Consider the following 12,539-nt stretch of genomic DNA (forward strand, 5'->3'; position numbering starts at 1 on the left):
CTAAACTGGCTCCTAATATCCCACGACCCTAGTGTGTACCCCCTGAATGACCCCCTCTCCTTGAATACGGGTGGACCCTGTGAATATGATGGGGCATCCCACTCATGGTTGCAGATGAATTTAAGGTTCCACATGGGTGGACCTGGCCAAATCAGGTGAGCTCCCTTTTTTTAAGTGATTGATTTTTTTTTATTTTTTACTGAAGTATAGCTGAATTTAAATGTTGTGTTACGATACTGGATGCTTGGGGCTGGTGCACTGGGATGACCCAGAGGGATGGTATGGGGAGGGACGAGGGAGGAGGGTTCAGGATGGGGAACACATGTATACCTGTGGTGGATTCATTTTGATATATGGCAAAACCAATACAATATTGTACAGTTTAAAAATTAAAAAAAAAAACATTAAAAGAAGTGCTTGAAGATCTAAAAAATAAAAATAAAAAATAAAAAAAATAAATGTGTTAATTACTGAGCACAGCAAAGTGACTCAGTTATACATATATATGTATGTATGTATATGTATACATTGATTATCATATTCTTTTCCATTATGGTTTATTATAGGATATTGAATATAGTTCCCTATGCTATACACTAGGACCTTGTTTATAAGTCACGCAGTCTATGGTACTTTTTAATAGGATCCTGAATGGATTAAGACTCATTAATCCCATTCAGAGTATTTTTTTTTTAATCTCAGACATTAAAAATTTCATTTCCAAAATTTCAGTTTGAGTCCTTTAACTATCTTTTCTATCTCTAATCTTCGCTGTTTGCTCAGTCACGAAGTCGTGTTGGACTCTTTGCAACCCTATGAACCGCAGCACGGCAGGCTTCCCTGTCCTTCACTATGCCCCAGAGTCTGCTCAAACTCATGTTCTCTCTCATCTTCACCTGCTTAAACTTTCCTCTAGCTGTTTGAACATATAGAATATAGCAATAATAAGTTTTAAAGCCCTTGTCTGCTAATTCCAACATCTGTGTGAGTTTGGGGTCTGTTTTAGTTAACTTATTTTTCACCTAATTGTGGATCGTATCTTCTTGTTTCCTTGCACGCCTGGTCCATTTTTTAAATTAGATTTCTAACATCATCAGTTTTATCTCGCCGGCTCCAGAAGAGTTCTGTGTTTCTATAATTGGGTGACGTTCCATTACTTGGATGCAGTTTCAAATATTACTTTTATGATTTGTTAGGTGGGACTGTAGAGATGCTTTGTTGCTGCTGTTGTTTAGTCGCTGAGTTATATCTGACTCTTGTAAATCCATAGACTGTAGCCTGACAGGCTCCTCTGTCCATGGGATTCTCCAGGCAAGAATACTGGAGTGGGTAGCCATTCCCTTCTCCAGGAGATCTTCCCGACTCAGGGATAGAACCCTCATCTCCTGCATTGGCAGGTGGGTTCTTAACCCCAGAGAAGCCCATAGTGATGCTTAGTGAAGGGCTAGTTTTCCCCCCTACCAAGGACAAGTACTTAGTACCCTCTGAGCACTCTAACCTATATGTTCTGAGGTTTTCTAGTCCAACTAGTGAGAACAGGCATTGTGAGAGCTCTGGGTACCGTTTCCTCTAATCCCTTTGGGTGGTTCTTTCCCCAGTCTTGAGTAGTTTTCTCACCTGCCTGTGTTGACTAGTCTTGTGCTGAGTACTCAAGGAGACCCTGTGCAGTCCCCAGAGTTCTCTCTGTCTCCTCTTAGTACTTTGCCCTGCAAACTCTAGCCGCCTTTTCCCTTCCTGAACTCCCAGCATCTTCTTCCCAATTCAAGGACTCCATTGGCGGTTTGGGGTTCTCCTTCCCTGTACCATCAGCTGGAATCTTTATCAAGGCAGTTAGATAAGGTACTCACTCTATTTGCTTTCCATCTCTCAGGGACCATTGTCCTTTATTGCATGATGTCCACTGTCTTAAAAGTCACTGTGGGCTTCTGTGGTGGCTCATTGGTTCAATCCCCACCAATGCTGGAGGCACAGGTTCAATCCCTGGTCCGGGAAGATCCCACACACCGCGGGGCAACTAAGCCAGTGCACCACGATTACTGAGCTGGCACTGTAGAGCCTGGCCACCACAACTACTGAGCCCAGGCTCCACAACAAGAGAAGCCGCGGCAATGAGAAGCCCGTGAGCTGCAGCTAGAGAAGAGCCTGCGCGGCAACGAAGACCCAGCACAGCCAAAAATAAATAAAGTCATTTTTAAAAAGTCATTGTTTCACATATTTTGCTTCTAATTGTTTCTAGTGGAAAGGTCATCTGGTCCTTATTATTTGATCTTGTCTGCAAGTCTACCTGAATCACGTTACCTCAGGGGAAAGGGAAGAAGTTTGGAGGCATCCTTTTACCAAATTTCTTGAAGCTGTCAGGATACATAATAATCATACAATTGAGAGAATTTTTGTTTTTTAAAAATATATGGCAGATTCAGGAAAGACGGGGAGAAGGCAATGGCAACCCACTCCAGTACTCTTGCCTGGAAAATCCCATGGACGGAGGAGCCTGGTAGGCTGCAGTCCATGGGGTCGCTAGGAGTCAGACACAACTGAAGGACTTAGCAGCAGCAGCAGGAAAGAGGACAGGGAAGATGTCTCTCTTTTTTTTTCCCTCCTGTGCCAACGTTGGAACATTCTTTGCCTTTTCCCTAATAGAATGGGAAATAAAAGAATTTTTAAATTGTTGCGAAACTGAATTCATCTGAAGCTAAATGTAGAAGAAGATAACTAGCTGAATATTTCCCTCTAGCAGTTTGGAGGGATAACATATCTGCTCTGAACAACTGAAAGCACAATTTACTACATTGTGTGGTGTCCTTTGAAAGTAAGATTCTCCCTGCAGGTGAGCATCACTGCGAATATCTACCACTGTCATCCTTTCGGCACTTAGCTGGTAAATAGCAATCTAATTAATAGTCAGTTGGGATTCACTCTGGAGGAGGAATAAGAATAAACTCAGCAGGAAAGTTGTAGGCTTGCCCACTGTGGACAGTTCTTCAATTACTTTTTTTAATTCTTCAGAGGATGTACTGAAAGAGACTGATGGAGCCATTAGTGACAAACCCTGTCAGGAGAGAACGTGCTCCCTCTTACAGTGCTTCTGGGGTACACCACTGTCTAGGTATCATCTTGGGGTCCCCATCACTACTAACACCACCTGTTTGAAAAGTAAAAACACATTTGGAGAAAAATGGAGGATTGGTGTCATGAAATATACTATGATCCTCTGCTGAGGGCTAGAAAAACTGCTAAGGGAAGAAGAGTTTCATGTAGGATTCATGCAAGCTACATGGACTTAGGATAATTGGGTATAACTGTACATGGCCCCATAGGTTGACAAATAAGCCCCTTTCTGATCTGCAGACACCTTATGTGGCACGTATAATAATACACGACCTCTCCAAGATCAAGAACAAGATGATACTACTTCTCCTGGGGTCCCATTCCAGTCCTTTAAACCATGATGCTGATACGAGCTGCCTCACTGACCTGGACTCTATATTCTCCCAATTCCCAGGCAGCCACACTGGACTCCACGCTCTCCCTTGCACAGTCTCAGCATACTCTGAAGCAGGGCATCCTTGCTCACTGTTCTCTCTTCTGAGAAGCTGCCACCTCCCTCCAGCCACAAGGGTCATTTCCTCTCCACCTCCCTTGACCCCCCCAATCTAAAATTATGCACCCTCCAGTTACTCTCTATCCTCTTCTGAGCTTTATTTTCCTGCACAGCACTTTTTACCACCTTCCAAAGTATCCATCTAGTCTATCGTTTATCCCATTGCTGATTGACTTTAAGCTCCCCGAAGGCAGGGACTTTGTTTTGGTCTCTCCTGCACCCACAGCACCTGGGACCGTGCCTAATGAACAGAAGGAGCTCAATAAACATTTGTTGAGTGAATAAATAAGCAAGCATGTAGAACAATGGAAAGCTACATGTGCGTGTCGTGTGTGTGTGTGTGTGTAGATGATAAGAAAACTGGCTTGCCTAGGTGAAAGTAACAAATGATGCCTGGCCATAAATTAAAATTTAATACACCAGGAAAACTGGAGATGTAGAGATATGAGGAGCCTACAGGTATGGGGTCAGCTGGGGTGCCTGAGGAGTAATCCAGGAAGGTGATGAAGGATTCGTGAGAAAAATGAGCAGATTAGGTCTGAGACACTTCGCCAAGAAAGAATTAGTAAGAAGAGCATCTGAAAGGAGAGGGGCTGCAATTCATCCCATAGCTGACTGACGTACCCTCCATTGAGAATTGAACACTCAGGCTTTTTTCGACCCTCACAGTTACTTAATCTTAGCATCAGAGAGTCTGATGGCTAGTACCGAACCATGTACAAAAACTGACCATCAGCTGCACTCAGGACCATTCACAAAACTGAGCTGGAGTTTTGCATTAGCTCTTGAACTGGCATTCTTAAAAAAAATATATATATATATATATATTTATTTATTTTACTTGGCTGTGCTGGGTCTTAGTTACAGCACTCAGGATCTTCCATCTTTATATCTTTATTTCGGCACGTGGGATCTAGTTCCCTGACCAGGGATGGAACCCAGGCCCCCTGCATTGGGAGCACTGAATCTTAACCACTGGACCACCAGGAAAGACCTGAGCTGCCCTGTTGAACACAGATCTTTTTGTTTTTAAGAATGATTAACATTTTTTTCATTCTAGGTCCACAGTCTCTGCCTGATCCTTGGACTCTTAATGACTGTCCCTAAAAGAATGTCACCCACTGACCCATTACTGAAATGTAGGGTTAACGCAGACATTATCATAGACCAACTATGGGCTCAGCAGAGCACCTGACACTTAGTAAGTGCCCAATCCATGTTTAGGGAATTAAATAAAAGAGCCATTTCTCCAAGCAAGGACACTGGTGCCACCTGGTGTGTGGATGCAGCCCAGACAGGCGAAGAACTGAGTTCCTCTTTTTCAAAGGGCTTCTCAGGTGGTTCTAGTGGTAAAGAACCTGCCTGCCAATGCAGGAGACATAAGAGACCCAGGTTCGATCCCTGGGTCAGGAAGATCCCCTGGAGGAGGGCATGGCGGGCTACAGTCCATAGGGTCACAAGGAGTTAGACACTTCAGCACGCACGTCCCTCTTTCTCAGTGGAGGCTGGTCCAGAGCATACTCAAGACACACACACTTCTTTATTTGGGAAAGTCGTCCTGACCTTTCCCCTGTATAAACAGTCTCCTTCTCTCTCCCTCTCTTTTTCTCTTTCTGTCATTATCTCTGCCTCCTTCCCCCATCCCTAACTCCCAACAAAGCTGTTTTACCTGAATTTCAGTCTTCACACAGAGAGAGAAATCTGTAGCAGCCTCCCTGTGATGGATCTCCTGGAGAGACTCAACAGACTTTCCAAGGGGAGAAGAGCTATAATTTTCTTCCAAGTAATTCTGACTATCAAGCCCTCACCGCAGCTTATACGGAGAGCGAGGAGCAGGCAGCTCGCTGGAGCTGCTCTAATTGTAGAGCCTGATCAAAGGCAAGACGGAGGGAAGCAGGGAGTCATGCCGCTTGTGTGACCCCCACCCGCTCAGAAGGGGGTTTCTCCAGAAGAAAGAAAATTGGCAGCATACACTGTGAAAAGGGCAATGCTTGCTTTCGGTTGGTGGTAAATGACAAGTGATACTTGCACTCTTTTTTTCCCCCCCAAGAGCTTTGAGGCCTGCTACATGAGGGCTAGAGGGCAGTTGAATTGTCCTTTTGGGTCTAGAAAGGAGACGGAAGTAAGCTTGTGGCTAAAACACAAAAAGAAAAATCTTGTTCAAAAGCTAGATTATCCAACAAGAATTTTCTTCACTTGCAGTGATGTTAATCTGATAAAGTTGTGGGCTTTCGGCCAGAATTTAGAATTATATCTGCTTTACAATAAAAAATAGGTCAACTCTAAATGTCAAAGTGTAGTCTAAATAATCTTAGCTGCCATGAAATTTATAATTACTGTGGATAAGTAAAGCATTTGCCATGCCTGTATATATTTAGTCATTAAATATATATGTGTATATACATTTAATCCTCCTGATAACTTTAGGAGGTAGACATTGATATTATTGCTATCTACTATTTTTTAAGATGAGTAAACTGAGACTTAGGAAGGTGGTATAATTGGTTGGCATTCTCTGAGCCCAGACTCTTCTTCTCTTTGCTTTCCTATGCACACAAATAATTCCAAATGCTTCTTAAAAATGCAGACTCTGGAGCATCCATATCGGAGATTCTGATCCAACATATCTCTTCCAGTTGCTGGGAATCTGCATTTATGACATACCACAGAGGGTATTTTGAAACGGACATGGCAGTACCTCACTTTGAGAATTGGTGTTCTGGGGGTTATTAAGTATTCAGCATATTCCCAGTCAAGTCCTTCTACTAGAAGAGCAAGGAGCTGGCCCCCAGAGGTTAAGCAACTTCCTGGAGGCCAGTCCACTACCAAGCCAGCTGGCCCAGCATTCTTTCCACCACATTCCAGTGGAGAAAAAATTCAAGTCTCTGAGAGAGCTTTGTTCTCCCCCAGTCTTTCAGTTCTTGCAAGCAGCCAAACTCCCCTGGAGCGTCCAACAATATGTTCAAGGCCAGCGCAGAAAAATCACACCACTCATTCGAAAAGTCTCCGAGCTCTGTGCCCACGTACTGCCAAAATTGGAAGCAGTGAAAATCATTTAAATATTACTTCTCTTTAATTGTGAGAATATCAGTGTGTGAAAATTACCATGTGTAACCTTAAGAGCTGTTACAGCTTTCTGAAAAGCAAGCTTGCCTTTCCAACTGCCATTCAGCAAGGACTGGCTTTCCTCTTACACATCCCTGTTCAGCCCTCAGCATCGTCTTAGACCCACATATGACCTAAAGGTGGCTCAGAACTGGTTCTTCAGGATAGATGTACAATAGAAGGCTTATAATTCTGTGAGATTATTACGGCTACATTTCCAGTGACGCTGTCGTCCTTGGAGCTGTTCCTCTGAGAAGGGTGTTTTCTCTGTATTTTTACCCAGTTTGTGTTGAATGAACCAACATCGGGATCGGTGGCTTAATGCCAAAGTTCGGCAAACAATTGTTCCCCTGTCTGTGGGCTTATTCATTTATTTCTGAGAGTTCTTTGCCAGAATCTGTCCTGTCAAGTCCCTTAGAGGGAGGTGTAAAATATGCTTGCACTCTGCATTTTAGGCCATTCCATTAATTCATCACTGGTGTCATGGCAAGTTTTCGCACATGGATGTCACAAATCTCAGTTATGCAAATATGTTGTCTATTTCTTAACAACGCGCTGGTACAACTTGCCTTGACTCATAGTCGTTCCCTTCATCGCATGACCGCTCACAGACCAATTTGTGAGGTCTCTAAATGCTCTCGGTTCTGTTACTGAGGCAACCTGCCCCAGCGGATTCCGCAGATAGAAACTTCACATCTGAGCGACACAACGTGTGCATGAAGGGGAGGACTGTTCTCCAGAAATACAGTGTTTGTGTTGAAGCGTCTGACAAAAGGACATGAAGAACCAGAACAATACCGGGTTTTAAAATTAGGTCTTTAAATTCAAGATGACACTCGAAATACCACTCTTGTTTCTTACAATCTGGAGCTCTCTTTTCCTTTTTCCAGAAGCTGCAAGACCCCCTGTGTTCCGTCTCAGGATGCAAAAGAGCTGAGCCTTACGGGGGAGTTTTGTTCCCTACTCTATAGCTGTCCTGTTGAACGGGGCTCTCCATGTGGCAGAGGAGGGTTTTAGCAGTTGAATGAAGCCACTTAACAAAATGTTTCATGCGCCTGGGAGTTGTTAGTTAATGAGATAAATCCCTCTCGTATAGAAGCTATTTCCTGGGAATTTTGTGCCTTCCTGGAAGTGGTACAAACTCTTTCAGGCCATTAGGGTCTCACAGAATCATTTCATACTCTTGTGGGAATTACTTTATCATTTTAAATCAGAGATCAGCAAACATCTCCCATAAAAGGCCAGATAATAAATATCCTCCCCTCTGTAAGCCATATGGTCTCTGTCACAACTATTCAACTCCGTGGCAGAAAAGCAGCCAGAGACAGCATGTGAACGAATGGGAGTGTCTGTGTTCCAATAAAACTTTATTTATGGACACTGGAACTTGGACGCCATGTAATCTTCATGAATCACTAATTAATGTTCTTTTTCCCTCTATTTTTTCAGCCATTTAAAATCTATTCTTAGCTCATGTGTCAGATAAAGACAGGCAGTGGGCCATAGTTTTCCCCATCCTTGCTTTAAGCCAACTGACTGATAAAATAGAAATACCAACACAGTCATCAGCTTCTCTCATTTACCTAATCCTTAGCAAGCACTAGAAAAATGTCAGCTATTCCTGAAATAATCAGTCAGTTGGGACATGTTTGGGAATGAAAGTCAGCACATAATTTTTCTATGCATAGGAAGAATGCTGGTAAACTCTGTGGATTTGGTGGTTGGAATCAGAATTGATTTCTCTAATGTCCCACTGCCTAGAAAATCTTAGGGTCTGAACTAAACTGGGTGAGTTTTCAATGTGAAATCTAATGCCCCACCCTGATATATGAATGTTCCCAGGGCTGCTCTCTAGTTTTCCCATCATTCTTGGAAGTATAACTTTCAGAACAGAGGAGGAAAACTAACTCCACAGCTTGGGTGATGGCAAGTAAGGATTTTCTTTTCTTCTTCACTCTGACCCACTAACCCACAAGGATGCATTCTCTACCAGGGAAAAGGACGAGAAGAAGCTGGTATAGCACTCAGGCTCCTAGTTGTGATTTGATGGAATGAATTTCCTTCCTGGAGGGCGAATACCTTGATAAAATGAGGCCAGGGTTTCTTTTTCTCTGTACTTGATTGTCTAACGAACTTCATCTTATTCTTCACTGTCATTTTCCTGCTCGGTCCTTTCTCCTTCTTGCCATTTTTCCTTTCTCCTTTCTGTCTTTTGAAGTAACGATATGGGGGGATTCCCTGGCGGTCCAGTGGTTAGGACTCTGCACTTCCACTTCCACTGCAGGCAGGACGAGTTCGATCTCTGATCAAGGAAGCAGGATCCCAGATGTTGGGCAGCACAGCTAAACAAACAAACAAAAAGATAACCAAAAATAATGAAGAAATGATTTGATATTCTGATGTGTTCTATACCTTTCCAACTCCAAGTGTGATCTTCTGACAACACTGACAGAACCACCGGGAGCTTTTCAGAAATCTGGGATTTGAGGCTGCATCCCAAAACCTACTGAATCAATAATCTGCATTTTAACAGGGCCTGCACCATAAACTTTAAGAGGCACCAATTCTTATGATACCCCCATCACTCCAGAAAAAAAAAAAAAAAACAAGACAAAACTCAGGATTACATAGATTCCGAATGGAAGTAAAGACTTGACCTTCCAGAGATTACTCATAACTGATGAGAAAAATTGGGCTTCTCCATTGGCTCAGACAGTAAAGAATCCGCCTGCAGCGCAGGAAACCCAGGTTTGACACCTGGGTTGGGAAGATTCCCTGGAGGAGGGCATGGCAACCCACCGCCCAGTATTCTTGCCTGGGGAGTCCCCACAGATAGAGGAGCCTGGTGGGCTATTAAGTCCATGGGGTCACAGAGTCGGACACGAGCAACTAAGCACACACAGTACATCCAACTTTACAGTGAGCAAGTGATAGCTCTGCTTTGGTGAGACTTGAAGGATTTTTTTGCTCTCAGTTCAGTTCAGTCGCTCAGTCGTGTCCGACTCTTTGCGACCCCATGAATTGCAGCACACCAGGCTTCCCTGTCCATCACCAACTCCCAGAGTTTACCCAAACTCATGTCCATCGAGTCGGTGATGCCATTCAGCCATCTCATCCTCTGTCGTCCCCTTCTCCTCCTGCCCCCAATCCCTCCCAGCATCAGAGTCTTTTCCAATGAGTCAACTCTTCACATGAGGTGGCCAAAGTACTGGAGTTTCAGCTTCAGCATCTTTCCTTCCAAAGAACACCCAGGACTGATCTCCTTTAGAATGGACTGGTTGGATCTCCTTGCAGTCCAACAGACTCTCAAGAGTCTTCTCCAACACCACACTTCAAAAGCATCAATTCCTTGGTGCTCAGCTTTCTTCACAGTCCAACTCTCACATCCATACATGACCACTGGAAAAACCATAGCCCTGACTAGACGGACCTTTGTTGGCAAAGCAATATCTCTGCTTTTCAATATGCTATCTAGGTTGGTCATAACTTTCCTTCCAAGGAGTAAGTGTCTTTTAATTTCATGGCCGCAGTCACCATCTGCAGTGATTTTGGAGCCCCAAAAAATAAAGCCTGACGCTGTTTCCACTGTTTCCCCATCTATTTCCCATGAAGTGATGGGACCAGATGCCATGATCTTCATTTTCTGAATGTTGAGCTTTAAGCCAACTTTTTCACTCTCCTCTTTCACTTTCATCAAGAGGCTTTTTAGTTCCTCTTCACTTTCTGCCATAAGGGTGTTGTCATGTGCATACCTTTTTTGCTCTAGCAGCCTTCAAAGTGGAAAAAGGTCAGAGCAGGATAGTTAAGGACACAGAGCCTGGAGCCTTAGCAGAGGGCTCCAGCTCCAGTGAAGGGAGACATGGAAATGATACCAGCCCACATTCTGTGGCTCAGGCTGGCGGTGACAGAGCCTGCTTCACTGCAGAGAGGGGTCAGAGGAGAGTGAACAGGACAGAGTCATTCCTCGGCATTCTGGAAAACAAACAGGCAGTGGTGTGTCCCTCGGGGGCCATGGAGGTGGGGTGGGGGTGGTGAGGAGAAAGCCTTGATTTGTAGCATTTATCAGTTTCCATGGTGTACCTGGGTTTCCCTGGTGGTTCAGACAGTAAAGAATCTGCCTGCAATGCAGGAGACCTGGGTTCAATCCCTGGGTCGGGAAAATTCCCTGGAGGAGCACATGGCAACCCACTCCAGTATTCTTGTCTGGAGAATCCCCACGGGCAGAGGAGCCTGGTGGCCCACAGTCCACGGTGTTGCAGAGTCGGACGCGACTAAGCAACTAAGCACAGCACATAGTAGATCTAGTCCTACCCTGGCTGATTTTAAACCATCAACGTGGTATCACTGAAGGCGGAGTTGGGAAGAGACGCAGAGTGGCACATCATGATTTAAGAGACGTAAATAAACTCAGAAACGCAGTAAGTTGTAAATAATTGGGAACTGATGAGTTGTACTTATTACCTTTGTTTTTAATATAACTAATTGTGAGTTTATATAATGTAAGTTTTAGCAATGGCCGTGTTGAACAACTAAGTTCAAACAGTCCTGAGAATTGGCTCTCATGAGACACTACGAGCAGGCTCCAGCATATACCTTTAAAAGGGGCATTTTTCACACATTTGGACTGTAAATCGTAGGAAGTCTCAAAAGGTACCTGCACAACACATTTGAGTATCATTTCTTCACACTGATATCCTAGCAAACATCTGTTCACAGCTTGCCTTCAAAGGAAAAAAAGAGAAAACATCTGTAGAATTTCACTACATTGCAAGGTTCATCCTGCAAACTTTCCTTAAACTTTCTCCAGAACATTTTATAGGCATCCCCTTTGTTGAGTTCTTCTGGTTGAGGATTTTCCAGTTCGCAGTTGGAACGTTTCATGTGACTTACTGCACCCATGAGTTAATACTTAGGAGATGTTCCTAAAACACCATATTAGCCTTATTTCAACTGTTCATTCACAAATTTTTAATGTTTGTTGCTCAATAATCATAAAGCCTTGGCTCGAGTTTCATCTCATCTTTCTTCTTCAGTTTTAGTCAAAGGAAAACTGACAGGCATCACAGCCAACGAGAGAAAGGAGTTCAAATGCTATAAAAATAATCAGTTTCCTATAACAAAGCTGACCATTAATTTCCTTAGCAGAATCCAGAATTTTACTACATTTCCAAGAATCTATACTAGTATTTTCCCGGTATTGTGGATACATGGGACTGAATACGGCCACCTGGTTCCTCTTCAGAGATCCCTCATTAACTACTCCCCCACCACCACCCCACTCCAACACACACACACACACACACACACACACACACTCCCCATCTAAGTCACAACCTCTCTGAGCAAAGGTTTGCAGCCTGTGAAATAAGGGACCAGTAAGCAATGTCTAGATCTCTTTCAGCTTTTAAAAATTTATTTAATTTAGCTTTTCAAAATTTATTCTAGAAAATTAAAATTAATTGGAAATAGGATAAAAAGAAAAAAAAATTCAGGAAAGAACTTGTTGCTCATTTGGGCAGTCCGCCTGGTCTGCCGTTTTGGGATGACACCATGTTAATTCTTTGAGAGAAATAGGTACATTCATCCACCCTCTTTCCTTACAAGGCAACAGTTCATAAAAATGCCTCTTCCATAAAAAAGATTTGCATGACCCATTTCGCGGCTGCTGAGCTGTTTGTGATCCTAAAAGTCTGGTTTTCTTCACTGTGTGGGTTTCGGTTTGCGTCACCGTCCTCTCCGAGGTCGCCCCGCGCGACACTGCTCTGGGGCCATCCGGGCAGCCTCCACCTCCCACCTGTCCTCCAGGGCTTCGGCGGACTGGACTCCTACGCCG

General features: G+C 43.7%; 1 long non-coding RNA gene across 1 annotated transcript in view; it reads right to left on the reverse strand.

Moving 5' to 3' along the window:
* The window catches only part of LOC129645473 (uncharacterized), a 32,340-nt gene that overhangs the window by 19,509 nt on the left and 292 nt on the right, over window positions 1-12,539 (reverse strand). Inside the window, exon 2 of the long non-coding RNA XR_008711365.1 lies at window positions 8,786-9,048. This is a non-coding gene — a long non-coding RNA (uncharacterized LOC129645473). The remainder of the gene's footprint in view (window positions 1-8,785; window positions 9,049-12,539) is intronic.

The sequence above is a fragment of the Bubalus kerabau genome, chromosome 3, assembly GCF_029407905.1.
Source record: "Bubalus kerabau isolate K-KA32 ecotype Philippines breed swamp buffalo chromosome 3, PCC_UOA_SB_1v2, whole genome shotgun sequence".
NCBI lineage: Eukaryota > Metazoa > Chordata > Mammalia > Artiodactyla > Bovidae > Bubalus > Bubalus kerabau.